The sequence below is a fragment of the Nomascus leucogenys genome, chromosome 1a (genome assembly GCF_006542625.1).
Source record: "Nomascus leucogenys isolate Asia chromosome 1a, Asia_NLE_v1, whole genome shotgun sequence".
Taxonomy (NCBI): domain Eukaryota; kingdom Metazoa; phylum Chordata; class Mammalia; order Primates; family Hylobatidae; genus Nomascus; species Nomascus leucogenys.
Genome location: NC_044381.1, coordinates 99,910,518 through 99,938,491, shown reverse-complemented (window position 1 = coordinate 99,938,491; position 27,974 = coordinate 99,910,518). Strand labels below are relative to the sequence as shown.

General features: G+C 34.2%; 1 protein-coding gene and 1 long non-coding RNA gene across 3 annotated transcripts in view; one reads left to right on the top strand and one right to left on the bottom strand.

The window, feature by feature from the left end:
• LRFN5 (leucine rich repeat and fibronectin type III domain containing 5) overlaps positions 1 to 27,974 on the bottom strand; it is a 299,317-nt gene that overhangs the window by 263,996 nt on the left and 7,347 nt on the right. The window lies entirely within an intron of this gene.
• Positions 327 to 12,163, top strand: LOC115835398. The gene is made up of 3 exons (XR_004030363.1): positions 327 to 337; positions 4,372 to 4,374; positions 11,148 to 12,163. It is a non-coding gene; the product is annotated as an uncharacterized LOC115835398 (long non-coding RNA).

Below are 27,974 nucleotides of genomic sequence, written 5' to 3'. Positions count from 1 at the left end.
TTTGTTTGTTATAGTTTTTGTGTATACAATGTATTTATTTGCACAATAGTTTCTGCCAATAAGGAAGCCTCAGAGAATCTAATATCCAGATTCAAGTTAATCAGTGACTATAATGTATAAATTTAATTAAGAATGAAATGACCTACTTCTGTGAATGCTGAGGGCATTTAATTTTTTATGAGTGCTCCACATGACTCTGCCTCCACAGTGTCCTGATCTTTCCTGTGTATTTCTCCTTCAAAGATATAAACACAAGTACAATCTGATAGAAAAAGGTCATGACAGAAACCATTTGAGAATGGAAATGCATCCTCAGTTTGCTTATTCAAAATCAGAGGTTTGCCTTCCATGTAGAACGACACGAATATATGGTTCTTTGATGTCCATTTCTGTTCTGAAAACCTGAAATCATTATAGGTTTCTAACAATAACTTATCCCCACTTGGTTTGACACAAAAAGTGTATGTTTTATATTAACAGCCTAAGGCAAAGCAAAAGTGGCACTCCAATCTACCTCAGCCTGTAAGTTCATATTGACCAAGCTTATTTGGAATGTCAGGGCCTTCAGAGGGACAATGAAATATGTTTTCACCTCTGATATTTTCATCACCTAAGTTTACTTTTCCCCCAGGATCCCAGGGGTATGGCCTGATTAAAGGAAATGGGCTGGGCATATTGACTCACATCTGTAATTCCAACACTTTGAGATGCCCAGTCAAGAGGAATGCTTATGCCCAGGAGTTTGAGACCAGCCTATGCAACATAGGAAGATCCCAGCTCTAAAAAAAAAAAAAAAAATAACCAGTCATGTTAGCATCCATCTGTGGTCCCAGTTACTGTGGAGGCTGAAGTAGGAGGTTCACTTGAGCCAGGGAGGTCAAGGCTGCACTGAACTATGATTGCATTACTGCACTCTAGCCTGGGCAGTGAAGCAAGACCAAATCTCAATAAATAAATACATTAATTAGTTAATTAAAATTAATAAAAGTAAATAGAAGAATGTGCTGGATACCATCAATGCAACAGTTTTTATTATAACTCTAGTTATTTGATAATAATTATTCCACACAGTCCAGAATTAAACATTGTTATCCTGTATCTGTTCAGTCCTCCTACATTTTTCAATTTTGATTTTACCTATTAAATCATAGTTTTCTTCCTCACATTCATCCTGTGAGGTAGGTAGGTCAAGTTTTATTTTAACTATTTCATACATGAACAAACTAATGACTAAAAAGGTTAAATGATAACTCTCAATGTTACACATAACGTTAGTAACAAGGCAAAAGTGGAATCCAGGTGTCCAGTCCTTGGAAGAGTTCTCTTTTGATGAGAACCTCCACTTCATCTGCAGATAAAACAAGTTGAACCATGAGCTTCTTTTTGATCAATCAATAACATTGTAGGGGAAAAGAAAAGACTGCATAATACTGTTATGTGACTTCTAAATTAGAGTATTTATCAGACTGTCCATCCTTTGAAGGCAAACCTACTCGTTAATGTTGTGTTCCCTCTGCCTTGCAATATACCTGGCCAAAAAGAGAAACACAGTGGATTCCTGCTATTGAGCAAATGATTCATGAGCTCTGTCTTTAGTAATATATATATAACATATATTATGCATATATACTTTCAGCATTTCAGTAGAGACAAACTAATACTAGGAGTCATAAGACTCTCTAGCTCCATTTCTGTCACTTTTCAGATATGTTCTATTGGACAAATTTCCTCTCTTTACTGTAAATATAATGACACCAACCTTTTCCACCTCACAGCATTTTTGTAAGGATTAAATAAGAGAAATGTTTTCTAGCAGATGCCAAAGTTATGTACAAATATAAATTACTTCTATCTATAATTGAAACATGTCTACTGTATCAGATACTGTATTTCCAGAAGAATATTTTTAAAACTCTAATTTAAATATTTAATGATGTTAACATATTTATCATTATTACTACGCTTTATAAAAATTAAATTTATATGTGTTTATACATTACATAATTTAGTTTATGTTATAAAAGCTATAAATTATCACATTAGGTTACATTAATTTTAAAACTAGCATCTATTCATTGAATTGGCTAAAATTATTTTATTAAAGAACTAATATCTTTCTCTCACAGAACATGAATTTCAGTAAGCAGAATCAATATACAATACTAAGAGAGTTACAAGCTAGAAAGCTGATAAATCACTTATTTTTAAACGTCTTTTTTCCATTTAGCAATAGAAAGCGATTAGAATTTTATATTACATGTTCACTGTCCATTTTTCTTCACTAAATTGCTTTCATCATTCATTCCCTAAAAGTATATTTAAGCAAGAATGGGAAGGACTGCCCTTCAGTAATTCCTTGGGACACACAGCTGCCCCTCTGACAGTATAGAATTAATTATTGACACTAGAGAGATGCTTCCACTGTATTCTAAGGAGAATTGCACAGCTCTTGCTTGGGCCAATCTTCGTTTCTAACCCTGTATCATTTTAATTAGGAGGAACAAGTTATATCTAGTGTGACATTTTCAAAGTCCTCACTACTAAGGGCAGAAATCCTGGAGTTCCCAAAGTCTTCAGGGTACATAATTTCTATGAGCTGAGTAGAGAAATCGGGGTGCTGTTATCCATATGGATAGGTTACTGTCATACTATAGCATGCATTTAGGGTATCACAGCTGTCTTGTGGTTAGTGTGGTCCATTCACAAAAGGTGATAGCCAAGAGGATCTGGTGTTGCTGCAATAGGCAAAATGGGCCTGGAAGTAAGAGAATGTTTTTATATTAAATCCAAGGGACTAAACAGAAAGTGGAATTTGAAGCAAAACCCAGAAAGCTATCTAGGTACCTGGAGTGGAGCCAATGGGCATAGAGGAATTGTTCAAGGTGCTGAATTGACACGACAATCTAATCTTGTCTAAAAGGTCCTAAGGACTCCCTTGAAATTATGAAGAACGTGGTCATATATCCCTGGCGCTTGACAAAAATGCAAATCAAGAAGCTCTTATACTTTTTAGACTTATCCTTAGACACAAGCTGCAAAATTCACTTATCTATAAGCAACCTATAATATTAATAATCTCCAAATGAGGTGTACAGAGCTCAGAGCAAAAGAATAACACAGATCCACCCAGTCAGTTCTGGGCTTGACTGAAATAGACATCAAACAGGAGTGAATAGAATCATTCCAATTCCAACTACTGTGCTGAGATAACAGGATAAGGGTAAAGTGTGCAAATTTAGAATGGAGCTCTTTAAGAATTCAACACTAGTATAGAAAGATTCTGGATTTAATACAGACCCCTTAATTTATACCTCCATAGGAGCAAAGCAGATTTGGAAAAAGGAAAAAAATATATATGTTTTCCTCCCTCCCTTGATTCTAATAGTTTTAGTTTGTTTAAATCACTAAATTAAAATAATACATTTGAACATATCAAGCTGAAAACCATGTAATTGGTTGACTGCAAGATGATGGAAGCACAAGAAAAGACAGCAACTCTCCTTAGTTACAATCATGAAATTAAACAGCCTGACTAGGATAGGGCCTCCTGCAGAACAGTTCTCTGGGTGACCTTGAACTAACCCAATTCTCCCCTCTTTCTTGTTTGTAGTTCTCAAGCATATCTACAGAATGAACTGGAAATGGAATATCCTGAGATAGCGAGAAGCTGCCTGACACAGTTCAAGCCTTGTTCATGTCCCTCTTGTGGAATGTAACATCTTGAGTTAGAAAGGAATTGCCTGCAATATTCAAGGCTTAGTTGCTCTTTCTCCTGGATGCAGGATGTCCTTCAAATATTCACTCAGTGATTCATGCTGCCGCTGAGGTATATAACCCAAGGCAGTCTGCCTTTAGAGGGGTCCCTCAGCTCTGGTGCAAGTGGGGCCTGTGCAGTCAAAACTCAGTCTGCCCTAGTAAGCTTTTTTGAACCTTGAGAAATGAGCTCACACAGGATGCTATGCTTCTTTTGTCCCTTTCTGCTTATCTGTAAGTAATAAATCCACTTCAGGTGGCTTGCTGCATATGAGTGTGTTCTGTCTCATTGGAATCCGACAAGTTGGTAACCAGTGCCCAGTAAACCCGCTCCACGCCTCCTACAGGAGACCATAGCCTAAGCACCTACTTTATTTTTTTTCTTTTTTTTTTTCAATTATACTTTAAGTTCTAGGGTACATGTGCAGAACCTGCAGGTTTGTTACATATGTATACACGTGCCATGTTGGTGCTAAGCATCTACTTTCTATCTGGCCTAAACAATGTAACTGGTGCTGAGGGGCCTGCAAGCCATACCAAATACCCATAGTAAGGAACAGTGCAAGAGAACCATGAAATTAACTCCTCTTTCAGACCAAGAGCTTGAGATTAAAACAGACAGTTCATTATTCACCTCTATGATATCAAAAATGAAAATGTTTAACTCCTAATTTTAAAACTCCTAATTGCTAAATTCTAATGGAAGTAAACTGAAGTTCACTGAGCCATATGTTTATGTCCATTCGTAATACCAACTCCATGATGTATTTCCTCATTGCCTCCACCCAGAATGTTTTAACTGCCTTTTAACCAGTCTCATTGCTTCAAATATTTCTCTTACTCATCAGTTGAACCAATATCTGATTATACTCCTAAGTTCCAACAGTATAATTTCCCAACAGAGAACCCCAGTGGCTCCCAAATGTCATCAAAACCTAATATAAATTCCTTATCTTTAAAATATTTCAGGGGTTTTTCCCCATTAACATGGAGTCCACCCAGTCAGTTCTGGGCTTGAATGAAATAGACCCCAAACAGGGTTGACTAGAATATTCCAATCCTGACTGCCCTGCTGGGGTAACAGGATAAGGGTAAAGTGTGCAAATTTAGAATGGAGCGCCTCAAGAATTAGAGACTAGTATGGACAGATTCTGGATCTAATAATAACACCTTGAGTTATGGCTACATAGGAGCAAAAAAAGGAAAAACATGCATAAATATCCTATTTATGTCCTATACTGAAGCAGTAGTGAGACTGCTCCTTATACCCAAACATGATTTGGACCTCACCTGTTGTTGTTTTATTCATACTGTTCCCTTACTCTAAAATACCTGCCCTTATGTTCAAACCACTGTAATCTAACCAGTTCTTCAAGGACAACCTCAGGTGCCTCCTTCTCTGTGGTATTTTTCTGGATTCCTAACAACTTGATCTTATCTTTCTTTCTCTAAACCCCATAAACACAGTAGTCTCCTACTGCATGCTTAGTATTCTAATTGGATTAGAATCAAGAGTGAGGTTGTCATAGTTCTCAAGGATATAACAACTTCATTTTGACTGCATGTATTCACTTTTAAAGCTGGACTCAAAATTATGACACTTGAGTATTTAGGTTCTTTGGTTTATAAAGTTTCAGATAAATTATATGTACTAGCCAACACAGAGGACTGAATACATAATCTTATTTATGTTTTTAAAAATAATGTATTCAAACTAAGACATTTTAAGGAAATACAAAAGCACATTCTAACTTTTCATCATTTTGAAGGCTGTATCTAGGTCAATAGTCAGAATTCAGCATGGTTTCTTAACAAAATACAATGGATTGGAGAGTAATATGTTCCAGATTCATTATAAATCAAAAACGATGTTTCTAAAATTATAAAAATATCAACATGCTGTTCTTTTATAATTGTTATTTGAGAGCAACTTACTGATTATACTCATAAGTTCCAATAGTATAGTAATTCCCCCATTGTAAAGATTGCCTTCTCTAGCTAGAAAATTTTAAAAAACAGCATAAAATAAAACTGTTTAAATGTAATTATGTTTCATTACATAATTAAATTATTTCTCAGGGGGTAATTATTTATCAGGGGACTATAATAATGCATTTTTCATATTATACATTTTATTTAAGAATAATTTAAAAGACTGTTGATCCAGTGTATGTAAAAGTAAAAGAACAAACTTCACTTTCAAATGATTTTCAATATGCCAAAAAGGAATCAAAACTGAAAATGATACCAATTAAAACAGACCCAAACCCTACAGCATTATTATTCAATTTAAGCAGAGGGTCATTAGTATACATTGGAACATACAGGTCTTAGAATCAGTTTACAAGACATATTATAGTTAACCAAGCCCTGAAAGAAAGTTTCATACTTCAACTTTTCAGGACCTATGTCTATCCAGATGGTGTATCAGGGACGATTACAAAATCCTTCCCTAGTTACGAAATTACATGATTCTACTATTTTATTTCTACTGTTGAAGTGCAGAAGATCTCGTGTCTAGCCAACAGCACTGCATGTCCTTTCTCTGTATTACGCTATTTGTCTTTATGACTTTTTGAACATCAGGAGACTCCACAGGGAGAAACTACATTAGAGAGAGGGCTATCCCTGGATGGTTCCATCACTAGAAGAACTTCCTAACTTAGTGACATATTTTTGGCTACTATTCAAAAAGGAGTATGGCTTCCAATATATTAATAGAAGATGCTGAAAAACCTAATTTAAGAAAAGATAGGCTCATCGGTGATTCATACAGGTCTAAAATTAAGTGTGGTGGAGCTCATTATGATGCACACTCTTCACAAACTCAGCCCAGTTTTACTGAGAACTATTACATAGCATGAGTTTATTTTATAACAGTCACTGTACTATGAAGAATCCTGTGACACTCAAGGAAAGTGAAAGCTAATGAGAATAACTTGTAACAGAGGAAAAGCAAATGTCAACAATATAATTATATGGCAATAATTCATTAGAACTGATAATTTCGAAACATACTGCAGAAGATTGGACTTTTTTATTTCTTTGTTCCATATCTCTAGGAAAAATGCAATTGAGTCACACTAATTGGTATCTAGCAGTCTTTTGTTTGGATTGCTATAAAGCATACGGAAAAAACATACATACATACATACATACATACATACACTTGTGCATGAGGAAGATAGGGTCTATTCCATTATTTTAGGTGTGCACATAATTACATTTAAACAGTTTTATTTTATACTGTTTTTTAAAATTTTCTAACTAGAGAAGGCAACATTTACAAAAATTACAGAAAACATTTTTGTTTGATGTTTTTAAAAATGTAATTGAAAAAAAGAATATCTTAATTTACTTTGTCACACACAATGTCATAATTGCAATGACTTTTATGGAATTGGACCTGATCCTAAAACTTCTATTTAGACAAAACAGGCACTGACATCAAGTCTGTTTGCAACTGATGTTAGCAGATTGTTTCACTAAACACTGGCCCATGTTAAACCAGTATCTAAGAGTAATCCTGAACTGATTATTCATAATTTTTCAAAGTTATTGAAATGCATCTGCTAAGGCATTTATAACTAAGTGACAAGAAATTAATGCATATTAATTATTTAAAAATGAAAATAAATGCCATCTATAAAGGTCTAAAATCAAGTCATAATATTGAAGAATTAAACAGTGAAATTTCTTAACATTCTGAATTGAAATTCATTTTCATAGTAATTTATTAGTTATAATATACAGCTATTTGTTTATATATATTATAGTACTATATCTTTTTTCTTATCTGTTGAAAAATTTAATCTGAATATCTACATAACATGGGCATCATAATAGCAGTCATTTATTATGCTGTATTGTGTGACAGGTATTGTGTTTAAGACTGTCATTTTGTTCCCACTTACATCCTGTATATAAGTCTAAAACCTTGGGATTTCAGTTTACAGATGAAGACCCTGAGGTTCATAGGATCTAAATTATTTGTCCAGGGCTATAGAGTTGGAAACCAAATCTGACTACAAATTCTGTACGTTGTTAACTATAAAATCGCACAGAAAAATCATAAATGGGGTATTAATTCATAATTCTTACATTTAATGGTTATGAGATTATTAAGGCAATATCCTTATTCACCAAAATATAAGAATTTTAAAATAAGTAGAAGGAAAATCATACATTTTCTTGAAACAGATGCAGATAAACATAAAAATCTAAAACATTATTTATTATTCTACCACTAGTAAAATTCTAGTGTATTTATTCCTTGCCTTTTTTTCCTGCTCTACTAAGACTACAGGAAGATTGGCACATACAATATTTTCTTATAACTCAAACTCTCTGTATTCTAAGTTCCTCATCTGTATAAATGTAACAATAACAACACATACTTTTATTTTTGTTTTTGAGACAAAATCTCTCTCTTATTGCCCATGCTGGAGTGCGATAGTGCGATCTTGGCTCACTGCAACCTCCATCTCCTGGATTCAAGAAATTCTTCTCCCTTAGCCTCCCGAGTAGCTGAAATTAAAGGTGCATACCACCATAGCCAGCTAATTTTGTATTTTTAATAGAGATGGGGTTTCGCCATGTTGGCCAGGCTGGTCTTGAACACCTAACCTCGGGTGGTCCACCAGCCTCAGCCTCCCAAAGTGCTGGGATTACAGGCGTGAGTCACCATGCCCAGCCAACAACACCTACATTTTTAAAGGGCTGTTACGAGATTTACATATGGATGATGGAAGTAACAACATAGTAAAGAAGCTGTTACAAGAAACAAACATAATAAAAAGGAATGATAGTTATTAAGATGAAGTACGATTCCCCGAAATGCTACTTTTTTTTCCTTGTGATTTCTTATTCACCCTTTATATGTACTTCCTTATTTTATGATAGTTTCCCTGAATCTAGTCACTTCCTACAGCAGAACTCTGGTTCAATTTACCACCAAGTCTTGATCAGCATAGCCTTTAGTCCTCCCTTGTTTTTCCTTTGTGTCATTAGAGTCCATTCAAGGGCAGCAGCCAGAGCAATCCTTTGTAATATAAGCCATTTCAGGTCATGTCTCTGCTCAAAACTCTCCGTGGCTTCTGATCTCTTTCATAATGAAAACCAAAGTCCTTTAACTGGTCCCCAGGACTTACTCCCCTCTGACTTCAGTGACTCTTCTGCTCACTCATTTCTGTTTAGCCGCATTTGCCCTTTGGCTATTTTATAACCATGCTAAGCTTGCTTCTGCCCCAAGGTTCTTGAACTCACTCCTCTCTCAGGCTCTGTTCTTCTGGATATACTCATGACTTATTATTTCTCTCAGTTAGGCATCTCTGAAAAATACCTTCTCATCTGAGATGACATGTTCTTGATCACTTTCAATAAAATATCAGCCCTCCCTCTCAAATTCCACACTTGATATCTTACATTCACTATTTTCCTTCATAATTCTTACCACTTCATATTTTATATATTTAAATCTTTATTTTTTATTTTCATATGTTTCCTCATCTATTATCTACCTCCCCTAGCTAAAAAGTAAGCTCTGGATAATAGGGATTTTTGTCGTTTTCATTCACAGTACACTTGACTAATGCCTGGGAAGGTACATACTTGTTGAATAAACAAATCAGGAGAGGCTTCTCACAGACATGGTTTTCTGAGATAGGCTCTGAAGGATCAGTTGGATTTGAACAGTATGGAACGGTACAGGAACAACTTTTCCAGGAAGAACAAGCCCAAAAAAATACACAGAATGGAAAAAAATTAAATAAGTCTGTGGAAGCCAAATAATTCTGTCTTACTGTTGTGAACAGTGTAAACAGAAGAGTAGTAATAGTTGAGATTAGAACTGGATTATATTGGGGTTTGGAGGGCTATGAATGTCAGAGAACAAGTTTGAGTTTAATTTACTAAGCAATGAGGGACCTCTAGAGGTTTTTGAGTAGGGAAATTACTTGACTGAAGCACTTTACGAAGATTTATCTTGCAGGAATATACAGCATAAATTAAAAGAGGGAGGATTAAAAGAAGAGAGTCCAGAGCTTTATATAAGCCATTCCAACCTAATTCACCCCAACAGTCGGTAAATCAGAAAAGATTTCCAGATTATAATTGTTAAGCCTTCCAGTTAAATTCATTTAATTAAAAGGAAATACCTTTATATAAATAATTAGCAAAACAAAGAACTAATATAAATATCAAAGGAAACTCTCAAGAAAATATTATTTCTAATCATATATAAAAGACTTTACAAGTGACCAATGAAAACCTGAGCAGATAAATTTATGTCCCATGATTGAAGCAGTTATAAGTGTTAAATGAATAAAGTAAAAGAAAATTATCTTTTCCCATTTATGTTCTCTCAAAAGTATATAGTGCAAAATAGCAATGCTCTTAAATAAATGAAATTCTACTCAATGTTTCATTACTGCACATCTAAATTGGCAACAAATAAATAGTAATTACAGTATATAATATAAAACATGGAATTAGAAGTTCTAAGCAAACAATACAGATAGATATTAAACAAATGAGAAGAATGTAATCCAAGAGCATATTTTTAAGGACGTGCATTTCTCAAAAGCAGTCTTCAGAAACCCTTGAATAGGATCAACAATTCCCATTATACTTTTGAAACAATAAATATTAACAGTATTTATTGAATTTACATGATCCAACTGCCAATTCAGACAGGTGTCTACAAAACTGAAAAAAAGTCTTTGCCCTAAAGTGATTTAATACAGAGGAATGCTTTAATTTAACCAAGATATATATAGGTCCTTCCTAGCTCTTCCCCTTACTTCTTTATTGATAAAAGTTTTTTCAGATATCATTCTATAGCAAATCTTTTCCTTAGCATTAACAGGGTCAGAGAAAATCTCTGAGAAAACTGTCACCTGTGTTTTATGACATCATTAATGCCTTTACACATAACTGAGTGCTTCATGATGATAACATCTTAAGCACCTTTCTAGGTACTTGGATAAAAAATTGAAAGAAGCCAAATATATCATGTACTCAAAGATATCAGTGACTGTCTCATATGTAAATAGAAGGATAAATGATTTAAATATAATGTGTTTGACAATGAAATAAAGCTCGGATACAAAACAGCTCCTACATAAAAAAAAAAAAGTAAGCTTCTCAGAAAAAACAACTTCTCAAAGATCATGGAAATGATTCTGCAACTTACGAAGCTACTTAGAAGAAACTCACCTGTGGCCTCACCAGTATATATGATTTGAGTGCAGTATGGGAACTAAGACATGTGACACTAATGTCAACTTTGAAGCACTGGGAATGCCTCCTTCCAAAGGAGATTTTGGAAATCTTGTTGAATGACTAATTAAACGATGATCAGGAAAATGATATTTTAGCAGAATGAGGAGCAAAAGCAAAGACATGAAATAGCTTAGTGCGTTTAGAGAACTACAAACAATTTAGTTAACCTTGAACAATATTTGTATCAGCTACACTGACTATACAACTAGGAAATTTTATTCAGAGAAATAAAATGGTATTTGCCTAACCTAAGTAAATGCAAGAAACTTTGAATATCTTAGTGTGTTGAAGAGCGTGAAATAAAGCAAAACTATGGCATTATTTTACAAATAAGTAATAGAAAACCCTTTCAAAGCCATAAAGCTGCATGGACATGTAACCCACAAATAAGTAAGCATGAAGCTGGTTGAACAGTAAAATCCCATTATCCTGTTGTTGGATAAATTAACTGATGGTGCAATACAAGAAACAATCAGCAGTGAGTTTTTGAGTAATGAAGAATAATCTTTAAAGACATTCTCAACCCAACACTTGAGCCAGAGCAGTATACATGATCTAAAATAAAAGTGGGAAAATCCCCAGAACTTATAAATAACTGCAGAATGTATTTTTTTGCAAATGTAGAGACATATGGCATCTTCAATGCCTTTAAATATCTATATAGATCTATAAATATCTACAAATATCTACTTTTTAAAAGCAGCTGGTGATGAATCTAGCCTAACAACTGGATTTTAATAGTTTACACACTAAACGGGAAGTTGTGAGAGTCAGAATGGTAGATCCGACATAAACAGCGAGTCCAACATGCACCATCTTTGTGCCTTACGTAGTATGCGCTGACAGGAGACACAAAAGAAGGTGAGTCTGATGTTGAGATGTCACCTTACACACTGCCAGGGCACACGAAGTTTCCTGTTTTATCACAGTCCCCACACGTGCAAATCCACTCTATATCTTCAATGCTACTACCCATATCAGACATCAGATTGGTGCTCAATACATTTAATCTATGAATTCTTGGGAATCTGATTCCCTCCTAATCTGTACATTCAACCAGGACAACAATCATCTCTCTCTTGTTTACCGCTAAGCTTTTATTTATTTATTTATTTATTTATTTATTTATTTATTTATAGGCAGGGTCTTATTCTATTGCCCAGGCTGGAGTGCAGTGACACAATCATGGCTTGCTGCAGCCTGGCCCTCCTGGCCTCAAGTGATCCTCCCATCTCCGCCTCCCAAGCAGCTAGAACTACAGGTGCATGCCACCACACCTGGCAAGTTATTAATTTTTTTTGTAGACATGAAGTCTCACTCTATTGCTGAGTCTTTAGATCCTACCACTTTTTATGGAACAGGAAGACGTTTAGCAATAAATATTTGTAGAATGAATAAATCAATGAGTTAAAGATGCAAAACCTGACAAGAGAAAATGAGGACCAGCCTAAAGATAGAAATCTTTTATTTTTGCCTACTCTGATAAATGACTTCACTGATAGCTTAGTGAGAAAAAAGCAAGATATTGTTAAGAATCAATGAAGGGTAAAAGAAACTTAAAATTATAGAGAGGATTCAAGAACTCACTGCTGAATGATTAGATTAGCTTCACCTTTACAGAAGAGTCTTTTCCTAGAGTTTTTACCACATATTATAGAAGCAGTTGTGAAAACAAACAAAAAGAAACTCAGCATCCTTGAAAGTACCTATCAGTTAAATGTCACTAAAGCCTAGAATAATAAAAACTAAGTAAATGCTAATTTTCTTAGCTGCAATAAATACAATTAATTCCCTCAGTCATCAATTGGACAAATAGAAACTAAGTACATTTCATTGTTTCTCAAGAGAAAAAAATGTATACAATTTCAAGTGATATGCAAAGAGGCTCTCAACCTAGTATTATTTATTCAAATCTCTGAAATAACAAGATTGCTTAAAGCAGAATATTGTCACTACAATATCCACTAAAGAATTACTCCTGTATATAATTAGCCCCATTCAAATGTCTCTTCACATTATACCAGTATAGAAAAATGGACACATAAATTAACATAGAGATATCTATATCTTTGACCGTGTTGTCGATTCCTTTATCAATACTTTTGGATTACAAACATAAATATAGCTATGGAAAAGTGGAATGGAAATTTCATTTATAAAGGTTAGGATTTCATGAAGTCAATGAGAATGTTGTTGGATCACTCCTAGACTCAAATGTATAGCTGCTAATAAATGAGAATCTGGCAAAATCAAACCACTTAACAAAAGGAAAATATACCTAGAGGAATGCTTCAAAAAATGGTTTCATTATCCTAGATTAAGAAAAAGGCGTTTGGGGAAATGAATTTTTTATAAAGTTTCATTTTTGTGTGTGTGTTTGTTTTTCTTTTGCCTGTTGCTCGTTTCCCAGAAATAACCTCCTGAGAGGCGGAATGGGGAGTGACTCCTAACAGATATGGGGTTCCTTTTAGGGATAATGAAAACATTCTAAAATCAGACGGTGGTGATAGCTGCACACCCTTGTAATTATAATAAAAACCACTAAATTGTATATGCTAAAAAGATGAATTATTTGTTATGTGAATTATATCTCAATAAAAAGTGAGACATTAGTCTTTAAAAGCTAACCTCCTTAGAGTTCTGCTGTGAAAGTTAAATGCGAAAACTATCCTTTTACACTGTTGATCAAGTTTATTGAAAATGTACAGAGCAAAGATATGATTTGAGTATTTCTTCTGTTCTAGGAATATGCATCAATGCAAATATATTTCTGTTAAATATGACATAAAATAGTTTTCAAAAGTGTAGCTTCATTCTTCTGTACAAACCCAAATAAAACGTTTATCTCTGTTAATGTGGAATTCGGTGTTTTTTTCTATTATTAATTTTCTAGAATAGCATCTTAGCAGAACCTATTATCCTTTTCGTTTCTTTGCCTAATACATCAGAGTAAATTAGAATACACAGTTGTATCATATGAACATAATCTTAAAATTATGTTGAAATTGTAGGAAAAAATGGTATTTTTAATTTAATTGTCTAATCATTAATCTACATAGTGAACATTGTGCCAGGGCCAGACGTAGAGATGCACAATACACTCAACATTCCTGGCTCCGTAAACGTAACACTATGAACATCAACTGAGCCCCCGAATGACATACCCTTTATCACGTAAGTCAAAAGTTTCGTATTACTTTAATTAAATTAGATGTTCAGATTCTACAGGTACTCCCTCCATAAAATTACATTGGAAGACATAGCAAAAACTCTCAAAAAATTAGTACTTTTGGTATTTCCCACTGTTAGTGAAATTCCCATTAGCAGCCAAGCATACAGCCTGTTGTATATTACAAATTACATTGTAGATAAGCTCGATTGCTAAATTTCTTTAATTTATTTATAGAAAAATAATTTGCAAATATCACTGACGTTTTAGTTGGCACATACATATTTAATAGCACAGTGAGTAGCATATACTGGCCTTTAATCATAATTTTAAAATACTCACATTTAACTTTATTTGACCTATAATAATAATCTCTGTTAAAACATGTATTTGTTTTTTATCACTATGAATTTTTACATTAACAAGGTATAAAGTGTCAAATTCTATAAAAAAGATAAAGTTGAATATCATTTGACCCTCCTACCGTAGAACCTCCCACCCTAGAAAGTACTCCTATCTACTTTTTGCCTCTGTATGTATCCTTCCAGAAAATGCAAATTCACAAATGTGCATTTATGTGTGTCTACATATGTGTGTACATATATGTTTTTACCCAAAGAAACATACCCACAATGGCTTCCATGCTTATGTAACCACATATTTTCAGCAACTTACTTTATTACCAAATATAGACCTATTTCATTTAATTAAGCAGCAGAATAAGATTGTTAAGAAACCTACACTCCATTGATGAATACTTAGGTTGTATAAAGTTGTTTAAATGTGTTTTTGCTGTTATACTTGACTTTTTTTTTACCTTGTACATGTAAAAATTCATAAAATACACATTTTAATAGAGATTATTATAGGTCAAAAAAAGTTAAAAATGACTATTTTAGAAATGATCATTAAAGGCCAGTATATGCTATTTGCTATTGACACACAGCAATAAACTTTCTTGTAATTACAGTTTACCTGTTCAACTATATCTAAGGAATAATTCCATTGCCATACCTGAATACTATTACTTCTAGTAATGTTTGTATTCATCCATTCTCACACTGCTATGAAGAAATAGCTGAGACTTGGTAATCTATAAAGAGGTTTAACTGATTCACAGTTTTGCATGGCTGGGGAGGCTTTCGGGAAACTTACAACTGTGGCAGAAGTTACCTCTTCACAGGGCGACAGGAGAAAGAATGAGTGTCCAGCACAGGAGGAAGCTGCTTATAAAACCAACGGATCTCGTGAGAACTCACCCACTATCACAAGAACAGCATAGGGGAAATGGACCCCATGATTCAGTTATCTCCAGATGAACCCACCCTTGACATATGGTTGTTATTACAATTCAAGGTGAGATCTGGGTAGGGACAGAAAGCCAAACCATATCAATGTTAGAGTATAACACAGAGTACTATGTGAAGAAGAGCAGACTGTAATTGTACTATCCTCTCTCATTCATTATTTATCTTTAAATATTCATCCATTAATCATGATGGAGATAATAAAGCAATCTGTATCTTAGAAAAATATGAATAAAAATACTAGTAAAAAGCACACCCTTAAAGCTGCTTCATTAAAAATTAAACTGGCAATTGATTGCCTATGATTAGGATATTTTACCTGGAAATAGTCAACTCTTTGCAAATAAGACATGGAAAAGAAAAAAAATTAACAAGCAGGAGGGACATTATTTAATCCAAATACAGGTACAAATGAAGATAATGAGAAAATTATAAATCCTGTGAACGTGTATGTGCATGTATGTACGCTCAGAGGTAAACTGTGAAGAAACTGATTTAAAAAAGCATGATTTAGAACTTTTGCTTCTTTGTTTTTGCTTAGTTGCCTTTGTTGCTTTTAGTCAGATTCTGCACTTCAATTAAGGTTCCCAGCAGTAATGTAGAGTAACAGTATTTCATAATTCAACATTGCTTAATCAAAATGTTACTTTAGTCTGTCACTGGTTACACTTCAAGAAACTTAGGGTTATCTCAATTAAAAGTGAGTGTTCAGAGCACTTTTCAGATTCCCTGCAGAATCATACAATAAATCTGCTCTACCCAAATTGGAAAATATTCTGTTTTTCTATTTTTTGCTATAAGCTACTTTCGCTGTTAACCTTCTAGTTCAATGTTTCTCTTCTCTAAAGAATTATTTGAAGAGGCTACAAATGATACAATATTATATTACAGTATATTCTCCTTGTTCATGATTATGAACAATCTATTGTTGATTTTAATTAAATAGTGGCAATGAAATTTTCACAAAAGGATTAATTGTAGGAAAATTAACCAGTCATTCAAATTTCAGTCCACAATGATTAAAATGACAAAAGTATAATGTCTTGGACTACACTTAAAATATTAAATATTTCAAAGTATGTTTCTCTAGTGAAATATATGGAGTATGTGCTACCCATGCTGAAGTTAGGAGCAGAGGTTATTTCAAAATCTGAATATCTGAAGCTCAAGGTATTTGACTCCGAAACATCTTAGTTGTAGAGGCCCAGGAACTATTTCCTTCTTGATAATTCAGGAGATTATTTTTGCACATGTAATTTATTAAACTAGTTACATTACACTATAGGAAACAGGAACATTAGTTAACCACACTGCATTATTTTCTTCACAGGCTGCCAGCAACTTCCTCCCAAATGGAATGCTGAGTTGTGATTTCACCATAATTAGTTAATAAATTTTAGAGTACTCTGACCAAAAAATGACTACAAAAAGGGGACTTTCAGATTTCCATCTCCACAATATTGAAGTGAGCTGAAACAAAACAAATATGCAACTTTTAAAGAATGTGTTAGACCTGAAGAAGCCTGCCCAGTGCAATTAAAATATAATAATAATATAAGTTGATATTGCCCTACAGTTTCCAATCAAAACTAGCGAGTAGGGCCTACATATTTTTAATGTTCTCACAAAGCTTTATAGCAAAGTCACTGAAAGTTTATATTTAAAACTGATCTTAAAACCACTTAATATAGACTGCATACACAAGTAACTGAACCACGTGGGATTCCCCTACAAAACACAGGTGTGTTTGATTACTTTGCTGACATGCCACTTGGGAACTCAAACACAGAGAATTTTTTTTAAATCCCCACATTTTTAGTCCATTTTCATACTGCTATAAAGAACTGCCCGAGACTAGGTAATTTATAAAGGAAAGAGGTTTAGTTGACTTACGGTTTAGCATGGCTGGGGAGGCCTCGGCAAACTTACAATCACGGTGGAAGTTTACGGGGAAGCAAAGCAGCCGCTTCACAAGGTGGCAGGTACGGGACTACAAATCAAGATGAGATTCGGGTGGGGACACAAAGTCTAACTGTATCACCACAAGGAAGTTTATTTTAATGGTTTTTTTGCTTGAAGCTGTTTGGGGCATGACCTTTAGAGAGTTGGAAAGCAATGATTTAGATAAACAAATAGAGAGTGGAAAAAATTTAAATGGAAAAATGATTTAAGTTACAATGACCTAGAGGGAAAGCATGACCTTTAGAGTGGAAAGCAATGCCTTAGGGTGGGCATGCCTGAGAGGAAAGCAGAGGGTGGAAAGCAGAGGGTGGAAAGCAATGACCTTTAGAGGGTTGGAAAGCAATGACCCTTTAGAGGGTTGGAAAGCAATGACCCTTTAGAGAGTTGGAAAGCAATGACCCTTTAGAGGGTTGGAAAGCAATGACCCTTTAGAGAGTTGGAAAGCAATGACCCTTTAGAGGGTTGGAAAGCAATGACCCTTTAGAGAGTTGGAAAGCAATGACCCTTTAGAGAGTTGGAAAGCAATGACCCTTTAGAGAGTTGGAAAGCAATGACCCTTTAGAGGGTTGGAAAGCAATGACCCTTTAGAGAGTTGGAAAGCAATGACCCTTTAGAGGGTTGGAAAGCAATGACCCTTTAGAGGGTTGGAAAGCAATGACCCTTTAGAGAGTTGGAAAGCAATGACCCTTTAGAGGGTTGGAAAGCAATGACCCTTTAGAGGGTTGGAAAGCAATGACACTTTAGAGGGTTGGAAAGCTGAACTTTAATAGCAGAGCTGACATTATACTGAAACAGAGGCTCTCAAACTGATGGAGATCCCACCAGCTCAAAGGTTTATTTCCTTCCTGGAACTGTAATCATACCAGAAGTCAATACAAAATATGGTATATCGTAACTCAGTTAAAACTGAGTTCGTTTTTGTCTCATATAAGCTTAAAATTAAATTATTGTACAAAGTTAAAAGGAAGTTGATAAGTAAATATGGATTTATCCCTATCAAAAAGAGTATGACTTGGATAAATCATAATGGAGAATTCTATATTTCAGATTATTCAAAAATAGATCATGATAACAAATATAAAGCTACAATAATTCTTCAGCACTTGTGTGATCTCTCTCTAACAAAAAGAAAGTTACCTAAGACTTTTAAGAAAAATTATATTTAAATGCAGTCATATTCCCTTCTATAATTTTACTGTATTTTATTTCATTTTAAAATGAAGGAAAGATGATTATATTTCCACAACCTTATAGCTTAAATTTATTTGTAAACTTCTTTTAAAGTATGATAATGATGAACAGTACAATATATAGTATGCATATTAATAGAGATTCAGTATTCGATAAAAATAAATACGCTTATTTGAAAGTATGTGTGTATTCATACATGTATATGGTCCTTTACTCTTTTATGATCGTAAGACAAAGCTTAGCTTATACAAATATTACAGATGTGAGCTTCTCAATGAAAAATGATGCAATTTTATTTGTAAAATTCTGTTAGATCCAGCCATTTCAAACATTTTGCTGCGAGACTGTGGCTTGACAATATTCCATTTGTTTCCCTAAAATAACAAAATTTGCTAAGAAATCTTAACACAGGAAACAGTAATTATCAAACCAAAATATTAGAAGTTCACTAAAGGTATATTGGCTTTTGAATTTCACATGGGGGACAGAAAAATGGCTTCTCAGATAAACTATTTCTGAAAGAAATGAAAAAAAAAAAGAAGGATGGAAAGAGAAAGAGAGGACAAGAAGAAGGAAAGGTTAAATAAACCAAATAGTGCATTGATTCTTCCCAACCAAGTTCAGAGATGGTAACATGACCCAAGTCAAACAACTAGGGCTGAAAAGAATCAATTTAAGGATCTTTGTTAGGACTGTCAGGAAACAGTTTCTATCTCCCACTTTCTCTCTCCCTTCCTTCCTCTCTTTAATGGCCTCTCTCCGCCAGCCTTTGGACATGGTGTTGTTATGATGCGAAGCGACCCTGACCTACACCTGCAAATCTGAGAAAGGAACTGATGGAGCCAAATTAGAGCTGAAAGTTGTATCCCGATTTTTCAACTTTTTAAATACTGAGCCAAGCTATGCCTGAAAATAATCCTGCAATTGGTTGTCTGAACAAAAAAATTCCTTTGATGCTGAGGCAATTTAGGTTGAGTTTTTCACATCCTGCTAAATGAGTTCTAAGTGATACATCCCTATTTTCCAGCCTTAATTCTAGATGCTGAAACCAAAAATATTCTGTTAAATGCGAGTTACAGAACCTGAACTCCAACAAGCTCGGGACCGTCATATAATTTCATCTGTCTCACTCTTATACATTGTTCACCTGTAGGTCTCAACTCCTCCTTGGACTGATATATAGTCAATTTATCATTTCAGTTTAAAATGGCAAAGCATATCTTCGAATTACTATTGATAGCACCAATTCAGCAACAGTGAGTGCTAACTCCATTTAAATTCAGCTCACATAGTTTCTCCACTTAAGAATCACTAATAATCCTACAATACCGATCACCCTGTTCAAGAAAGTTGTGTGTTATGGGCTTTGAATCAGTTTGACAGACTTGATACTAATTTCTCATTCCCAATATACACTGTATCTCACACAGGGGATATAGGGACACAGAAAATAGAAAAAAATCTTCAGAATGATATGACATTGTTTATCAAAGGCTGTTTCATATTCCAAAAATTAGGATTCTTTTTTTCGTGTATCCTCAAATGTAAACAAAATGCTATCACTAAAAGTATATTCACCAATATAGAGGTAATGACTGTAAAAAACAAAATTGGTTTTCTCCTATTGGTACATATAAGTAAATTTTAGTGCTTTATGGCCACATTCCAAAATCAATATTTATTTATTAATGTATGTATCAATTCATGTATTTGACCAGCACCTCCTGAATACACACTTTATACCAAGAGTGATATATTTCACTTAAATTTCCTATCTTGGTTTTAAATTGCCCTCAAATCTGCTTCTTTTGTTTAATATAGACATTAGAGCTAATTATTTATGCCATGTTTTCAAAATGTAATGGTACAGACAACAACTAGAATTGAAAAAAAAATTGCTTTCCCCAACATCATTGGGAAAATTTGGCCATCGATTACACATATTCGTTTGTCCATTTATTTTGATCCCAATAGAATAATAAGTGTGACTCACATAGCTACTTAAACAATATTTTAATTTTCAATTTAAAAAATAAATAGAACTATTAAAGAGATAGACATCAATGGGAAAAAAGTTACACGAATTAGTCTAAGCTACTATAAGATCAATTTTCTCAAATAGAAAACAAAATCAAGTCACTCATCTCTCCTCAATTCTTCGAACATGTCCTTAATAAGAGTGATACATGTACCACAAAACCAATGGTATACACAAGTCCCTTCCAAGATACTTTACCTACTTTTTGTGTTTGTAATTTTATATGATTTTTTCTTTAAAAGATTTCCCAAATTATGTTACTTCAAAACCCTAAACAACCTGGATTGGTCCTGCCTATTAGAACCATATATTATTTGAGACGCTGCTTTTAAAATATCCCGGTTAGTTTAACAATAGTTAGTTACTGTAGATCTGTAGGAAAATTTGCTTCTATTTTATTTTTTTTTAACAATTTCTGTATCAATTTTTAAGGAAATTTACTGCCTTGATATGGTTTTATAAGATCCCTTTGGTCCTGTGTCTCAATAGAATAAACTAGAAACAGATTTGAAAGCTGACAATCTATTAAGGCCAAATATTATAGTCTAACATGTAAAATATAAAGACGTATTTTTTAAAAGAGCCATCATGCTATGCATAAAAATATTTTTTAAACATTTGCAATTTTTTTTTTTTTTTTTTTTGAGACAGAGTCTCGCTGTTGCCCAGGCTGGAGTGCAGTGGCGCAATCTCGGCTCACTGCAAGCTCCACCTCCCGGGTTCACGCCATTCTCCTGCCTCAGCCTCCCGAGTAGCTGGGACTACAGGCGCCCGCCACCACGCCCGGCTAATTTTTTGTGTTTTTAGTAGAGACGGGGTTTCACTGTGTTAGCCAGGATGGTCTCGATCTCCTCACCTCGTGATCCGTTCGCCTCGGCCTCCCAAAGTGCTGGGATTACAGGCGTGAGCCACCGCGCCTGGCCTGCAATTATTCTTTATGTACAATTGTAATTTTCTCACTTTCAATATATAATAACAATAATTGCTAGTGCTGTTTGAGCATTCCATTATTTGCCAGTCGCTGTGTGAGGTGCTAGGAATACATTATTTCACTGACTCTTCACAACAGCTTTTGGGATTGTCATCAACATTAGCCCCATTTTACACATAAGGAAACTGAGAAATATGCCAAGAAAATCAATGTTTATGTACTGTATATAATACACATAGTATATGTAGTGTGTATGTGTATATATACGTACATATATGTGTACGTATCTTGCAATATACATATATTGCCGTATGCAGCATATGGAACCTGGTTATTTTAGAATTTACTAGTAGAAATTTCAAATAAAAAGCATACCACACATTACCTATCTTCCATTAGATTCTAAGATCACCGTAAGAAGTACCAAAAAGAAAATATAAATAAAATATTTTATATTCAGTATAATTCAGGGAGGCTTTCAACCCATAATTGCAAAATACCTTTGAAGAAAATATTTAAGTGAATGTGACATGCATTTTCAAGTACCCCCTCACAAATATATCTCTTTTACTAAAAATACAAACACTGAAGTCAAATATACTCATTTTATTTTCTGCAAATAAATAATCAGAAAGTTATGAAATTATAATTGTAATGCCCCATGACCTATGCCCTGTACCTTATTATACCTGTAATAGTATGTCAAATTCCTGTAGAGTAACTTGATACATAAATGACAATATTATTAAATAAAAGAAGATGAATATCAAGGCCCAGAATAAAGTTATTGTGCAATATCGATTTAATTTACAAAAGAAATGAGTAGTAAATATGAATCACCAAAACATAATTAGAAGATAAAATGAAATCTTGGAGAAATTACAGAATATCACACTGAACTAAACCAAGCCCAAATACGACTTAGAGGAAAAAAAAGCCAAATTTTCCGGTGGGTTTTAGGTGAATATCATTACTCCTAGCACAAGAGAAAAACCTTTTCAGAGAAGCTTCTCTAATGCAATGATAAGTCACTACGTTATAAATTAGGCAAATCAAAATTACTTATCATGCACATGTTAGGAAATATCATAGAAAATTTTACCTACTGAGAAATCAGCAAATATTTCCAAAGGTGTAAGAAAAGAATATATTCTGCCTCAAAAATATGTGAATCCATGGATTGAGGGGCATCATGCTTAGCTCTGGTAGATATTTAACAAATATTTGTTGAAAATATTTTTTAAAAAGAGAGCCAGGCTTTTCTTCCAGAGAGGTATGGTGGCTGGCTATGGCTCAGTACCTAAGACAGGTGTCTCAGTTATCTATTCTGATTACATAATTTTGTGGCTTAAAGTAACAACCATTTTATTTGTTTCTGATTTTGTGGGTCAGTAATTTGGGCTGGCCTCAGCTGGTTAGTTCTTCTGCTGGTCTCACCTGGGGTCAATCTTGTGACTATAATAATCTGGAGGTTTCAATTTGTGTGAATGGTCTCAGGTGGCCTCATCCACATGTCTGGCCATTGGAGCTGGCTGTTAACCAGGCCACCTGTCCTCAGCAGAGGAATCCATATTTCTTCACATAATGGTAACATTTTTTGAAAAGAGCAAGAGTAGAAGCTACACAGTCTCTGGAGGATTAGGCTTGACAATCATACCATATCACTTCTGCAATCCCCGTTGTTGAAAGCAAGTTTAAGGCCAGCTCAGATTCAAAGAGAAGAGAAACACACATCCATTCTTGATGAGAAGCACTGCAATGAATTTGAGGCCATTTTGAATTCAAGAGGTAACAACGTAGCTTACAGATAGGAAAACATCACAGGGCTTACTTTAGAAAAGATTCGTCCTGATAACAGTTATATCTAGAATTAAGCCCAGATTTTACTGCCCATTTATATCCCAGACTCAGGACGCAAATACCTTCTCAATACAAACAACTACAGAATCTCCTAGTGGATAAAGTGTTTTTATAAACATACAGATATAAGACATGGCAGTTCATAGAGTACCATAAGCACATGAGAAACCAAAAACAGGATATATGATCAGAGGATGCTCATCATCCTTGAAGGAGATTAAAAACGCATTTTTTGTAATAATCAATGGAAAACAGCCATAAGCAGGAGAAAAGGGCAATCCCCTAGGTGTAGCCGACAGAGCATCCTCTTTAAAATCAAAAATGTTTGGATTTTAATTCTAGCCCTATCATCTTAGCTGTATAATCATGGGCAGGCAAATTAACCACCCTGGGCTTCAGTATATTCCTCTAAAAAACAGAGACAATCATGATAAAGCTGTAGGGTTAGTGCATAGAGTACAGAAAACTAAAAATCTACAGTGCCAGGAAAAGACCACCTTCTCAGAATATGATGAAGATGATGCTGATGATCATCATCATCATCCATTATATATTATCCAAGTTATATTCGCATCTTTCAGTGTTGTCCTCATCAACTACAAGGAAAGCTCATGTGCTTGTCTCAGAGGATGAAGCCTTAGGTCCTTATTCAGCCTCAGGTCCTTATTTTACCAACCTACCTAGCAATCTTATTATTTTCTTAGTAAGTTCCTATCAGGAAGTTTAAAAATAAAGCAAGTACACTGACAACAATTAGCTATATAAGAGCAAAGAAAATTGAGGAAACACTTTACAGTTGAGACAGAAAAAATAAAAGAAGGGGCAAATTTATAAACTGCCTTAAACATGTCTTGGATTGGTCCCAAGGGTCTTCTGCAATCACTAACATATATAATGAAGGAGTCATTAAGAAAATAACTATACTTACATGTGGTGTGTTGATCCTGACAACTATTTGAATTCACATCAAATGCAAAACTTTTAATAATTTTTAAACAGGATGCCTAAAGACAATAACATTCAACACTATGGATAATGTTGATAACCAAAAGACTCATTCTACCAGGATACTTAGTCAAGTAAGTTTACATGTCATTTTCTTCTGTATTCAAATTATTCTTCCCCTTTTTAGGAATTAGATAACCTCATATAGAGGCTGAAAAACTGCTAGGAGCTTAATCATCAATTTTATTGAACAATGGAGGAGGTAACAGAAATTAGTTTAGTAAATAATCTAAAGATCAATGGCATCTAGAGGAAAAGGTATGAGAATGTCATCAAGACTGATTAAGGACTAGGGCTCCTCTCTGAAAGAATGTTTGTTTCTCACTCTAGATTGCAACTTTTCTAGAGTGGCATCTATGACATTTTGGCTTCTGTGACTTAAAGGAGAAAAGGTTAGCAGAAAATCCAAGTATGCATTAAATGCCAAATAAATGTTTGTTAAAGGAATTAAAGAATGGGCTTGAGTCATTCTTGTCTAGAACAGACAGCTCATGATGCAGCCAGCCAGCTTAGAGTAAGGTGAAAATTTACTCTTCTTGTGTTGCTCCATTTCATTGTTGTTCATATTTATTATGAACAATAACATTAAAATATATGAGTGAATTTTCTCTCACTATTTATTGGGAAAGATTTAAGTAACTTCATCATCATGAGTAAATCATATGATCTGAATGTTCAAAAAATGTCAAGATTCATAATAGCAAATACATTTAATCCTGTGATCAAACTTGGATTGACCAGTTGTTGTGTCTTGAAGAGGTAAACTTAAAGTGTGTAATTTGATTGTCTGTAATTCTAAAGATAAATGCCTGAGGGGATGGATATCCCATTCACCATGATGGGCTTATTTCACATTGCACGCCTGTATCAAAACATCTCATGTACCCCAGAAATATATACACCTACTATGTATCCACAAAAATGTTTAAAAATAATTTTTATTTTTTTAAAAAAGAGGCATATATGTTAAGAACTCCAATGCCTTGTCCAGGATCAGCAAGAAAGAAAACATTGATCAAACTGTAACATCTAAAATGAGTGCAGGCTGGAGAGTTACAGCATTTTCTTGCTTTCTCTGCTCCAAAAGCAATGAAGTAATGGCCCTGCTTAACTCAAGGGTAGTCTACCCATGTGGGTTGTTGTCATGCTTCAGTGAAAATTTGCATAACAAATGAAAACATTCCAGAAAATGGTGATGATGAAGACTAATGATAGCTAACATTTATTGACCATTAAAGGTAAAAGGACTTGAAATCACGATATACAGAAAACTGTCCGAAACCAGTTTAGGGCCAAGATATGTTTAGTCATAAGCACAGCAATTGTGGTTTGGAAATTTCAAGGAACTCAGTGCAAACACTCGAAGTACTATCTCAGAAATTAGACTTGTATGCCTCTTTCAACCAAGTTAAAAACAATTAAAAGCAACAAGATGCTAGAGTTTTGGCTCAAGTTAAAGGAGAAAATTATAATACATCTATATAAAAGTGAAATAATATATTTTAGTTGGAGTGATTTGGGAATCACTAAAGTTACTCAAGCTTAGTCAAGATGACCACTTGGCAGAGATGCTTTAAAAAAATTTAAGATTGAATATATATGTCAGGAGAACTTACAAGTTGCCTAATGCCATGTCCATCAGAGATTCAAATGAATATAAATTTGAACATCTGTGGGTAAGTCATGCACTCTCCAGTGTATTAGAAATACAGCCTATGATTTCTTAAACTCAGCTAGATTCTCTGCTTTACATCTTCTGCCTGGTTCCTGAAGACACTGGACTATATTATGACCCCTGGTCCAGTGAGCTTTTGAAGCCATACGATTATCACCTCCTTTATACTTTCCCTCTTTGTGCTCATGCTAGCTAATGATGAGATGATCATGGTGATGGTGATAATGATAATAACAGTCAGGTGCCTAATGAACTATATCACTGAAACCTCCAGACCGCCTGATTGCGTAAGTCATATTATTAGCCCTATTTCTTAGGTGAGGATTCTGATGCTCAGAGAAGTTCAAAGACTTGTTCAAGGTTATACAGGGCTGTGACCAAGGGAGGTAGAATTCCATAGTTCCTTTTTCTAACTACCACACAATACCAACTTCTACAAAACACAGGCATGATTTCTTAATGTCTTGCCTCTCTCCTACTACGAAGCGTAGAACATCAAAATAGAACTAAAAGTTTAAGTTAATAAATTACTTTCAAGCTTATTAATTTGTTTATATTTTTCATGTTACTAAGAAAATAAGTTATTGAGGTCAGGACCCAATGTCCAGTTATACATTATTTAAGTGCCTGATATTTGAACAGTCAATACATGGCAAATATCCTAACATAATTCCTAAAAATAACCTTAAACTTTTCATTTAAAGTTAGGCCTATTTTTCTTGAGTGTGGGATTCCAAATTAAGATATTTGTAAATATTAATGATCTCAAGATATCTATCCACGTAAAATAAAGCATATGCACTACTCATGTAGTGTTCAATGCTGCCATATAAATTATATGTATTTTAATGTTGCTGTACAAGTGTCTAAAGACTAATAAAAACAAGTGCAAATAAACCATTCAAAAACTTGACAAATCTTAACACCATTAAAAAATAATAAAAGGAGAGCTAACTAATAACAAAAGTACCACATCCTATATTTCCAAAGGAGATAAGAGAAAGTTAGGTTTCATAGCAATGTAGTTGGTACGTCCCCACTAGTAAATCACATTAATATAAATATTCTATTACTCGGGAGGTAATACCACTAAAATCCATGGAAAACCTACTTGAAGATAGAAAATAAGGAGTAAAAATGAAGACTGGAATCAAGAAGTAAATTGAAGTCTGTCCTTCAAGGCCCTTGGGCACTTCCTCAAAAGAGCTGTACATGGTGTAGTGAAAATAGATCAAGATAAACAGCATTGTTTAGGCTTCCATTCCTGATTAAATATACTGTTTCTGACTGAACATCTATTGAATGAATTAGTTTTCTTGTTTTTTTTCCAAGAATTCAGAAACTGCTCCCAGAATTTGTTAAAAGTATGCTGAAACCTTAATCATTTATTGTATTACTTCTTTTCTAGAGTCTTTTATTCTTGTAAAATCTAAAATAGATTCCATTTTCTGTCAAAATTCTACAATTGTTTCCCACAAGGATTATAATGCCATTTTCGAAATATTTGGAAGATTTTTTAGAGCAATAAATTATATATATGTTCCCACAAAAAAAATGCAAGAACAGTGTGAGCTTTGAATTTTAATAGATTTCTTTTGTAAAAAGATATATTTTCTTATTTTATTTTATTTTAAGTTCTGGGGTACATGTGCAGGATGTGCAGGTTTGTTACATAGGTAAGTATGTGCCATGGTTGGAATGTAAATTAGTTCAACCATTGTGGAAGACAGTGTGGTGATTCCTCAAAGACTTAGAACCAGAAATAATATTTGACCCAGAAATCCCATTACTGGGTATATGCC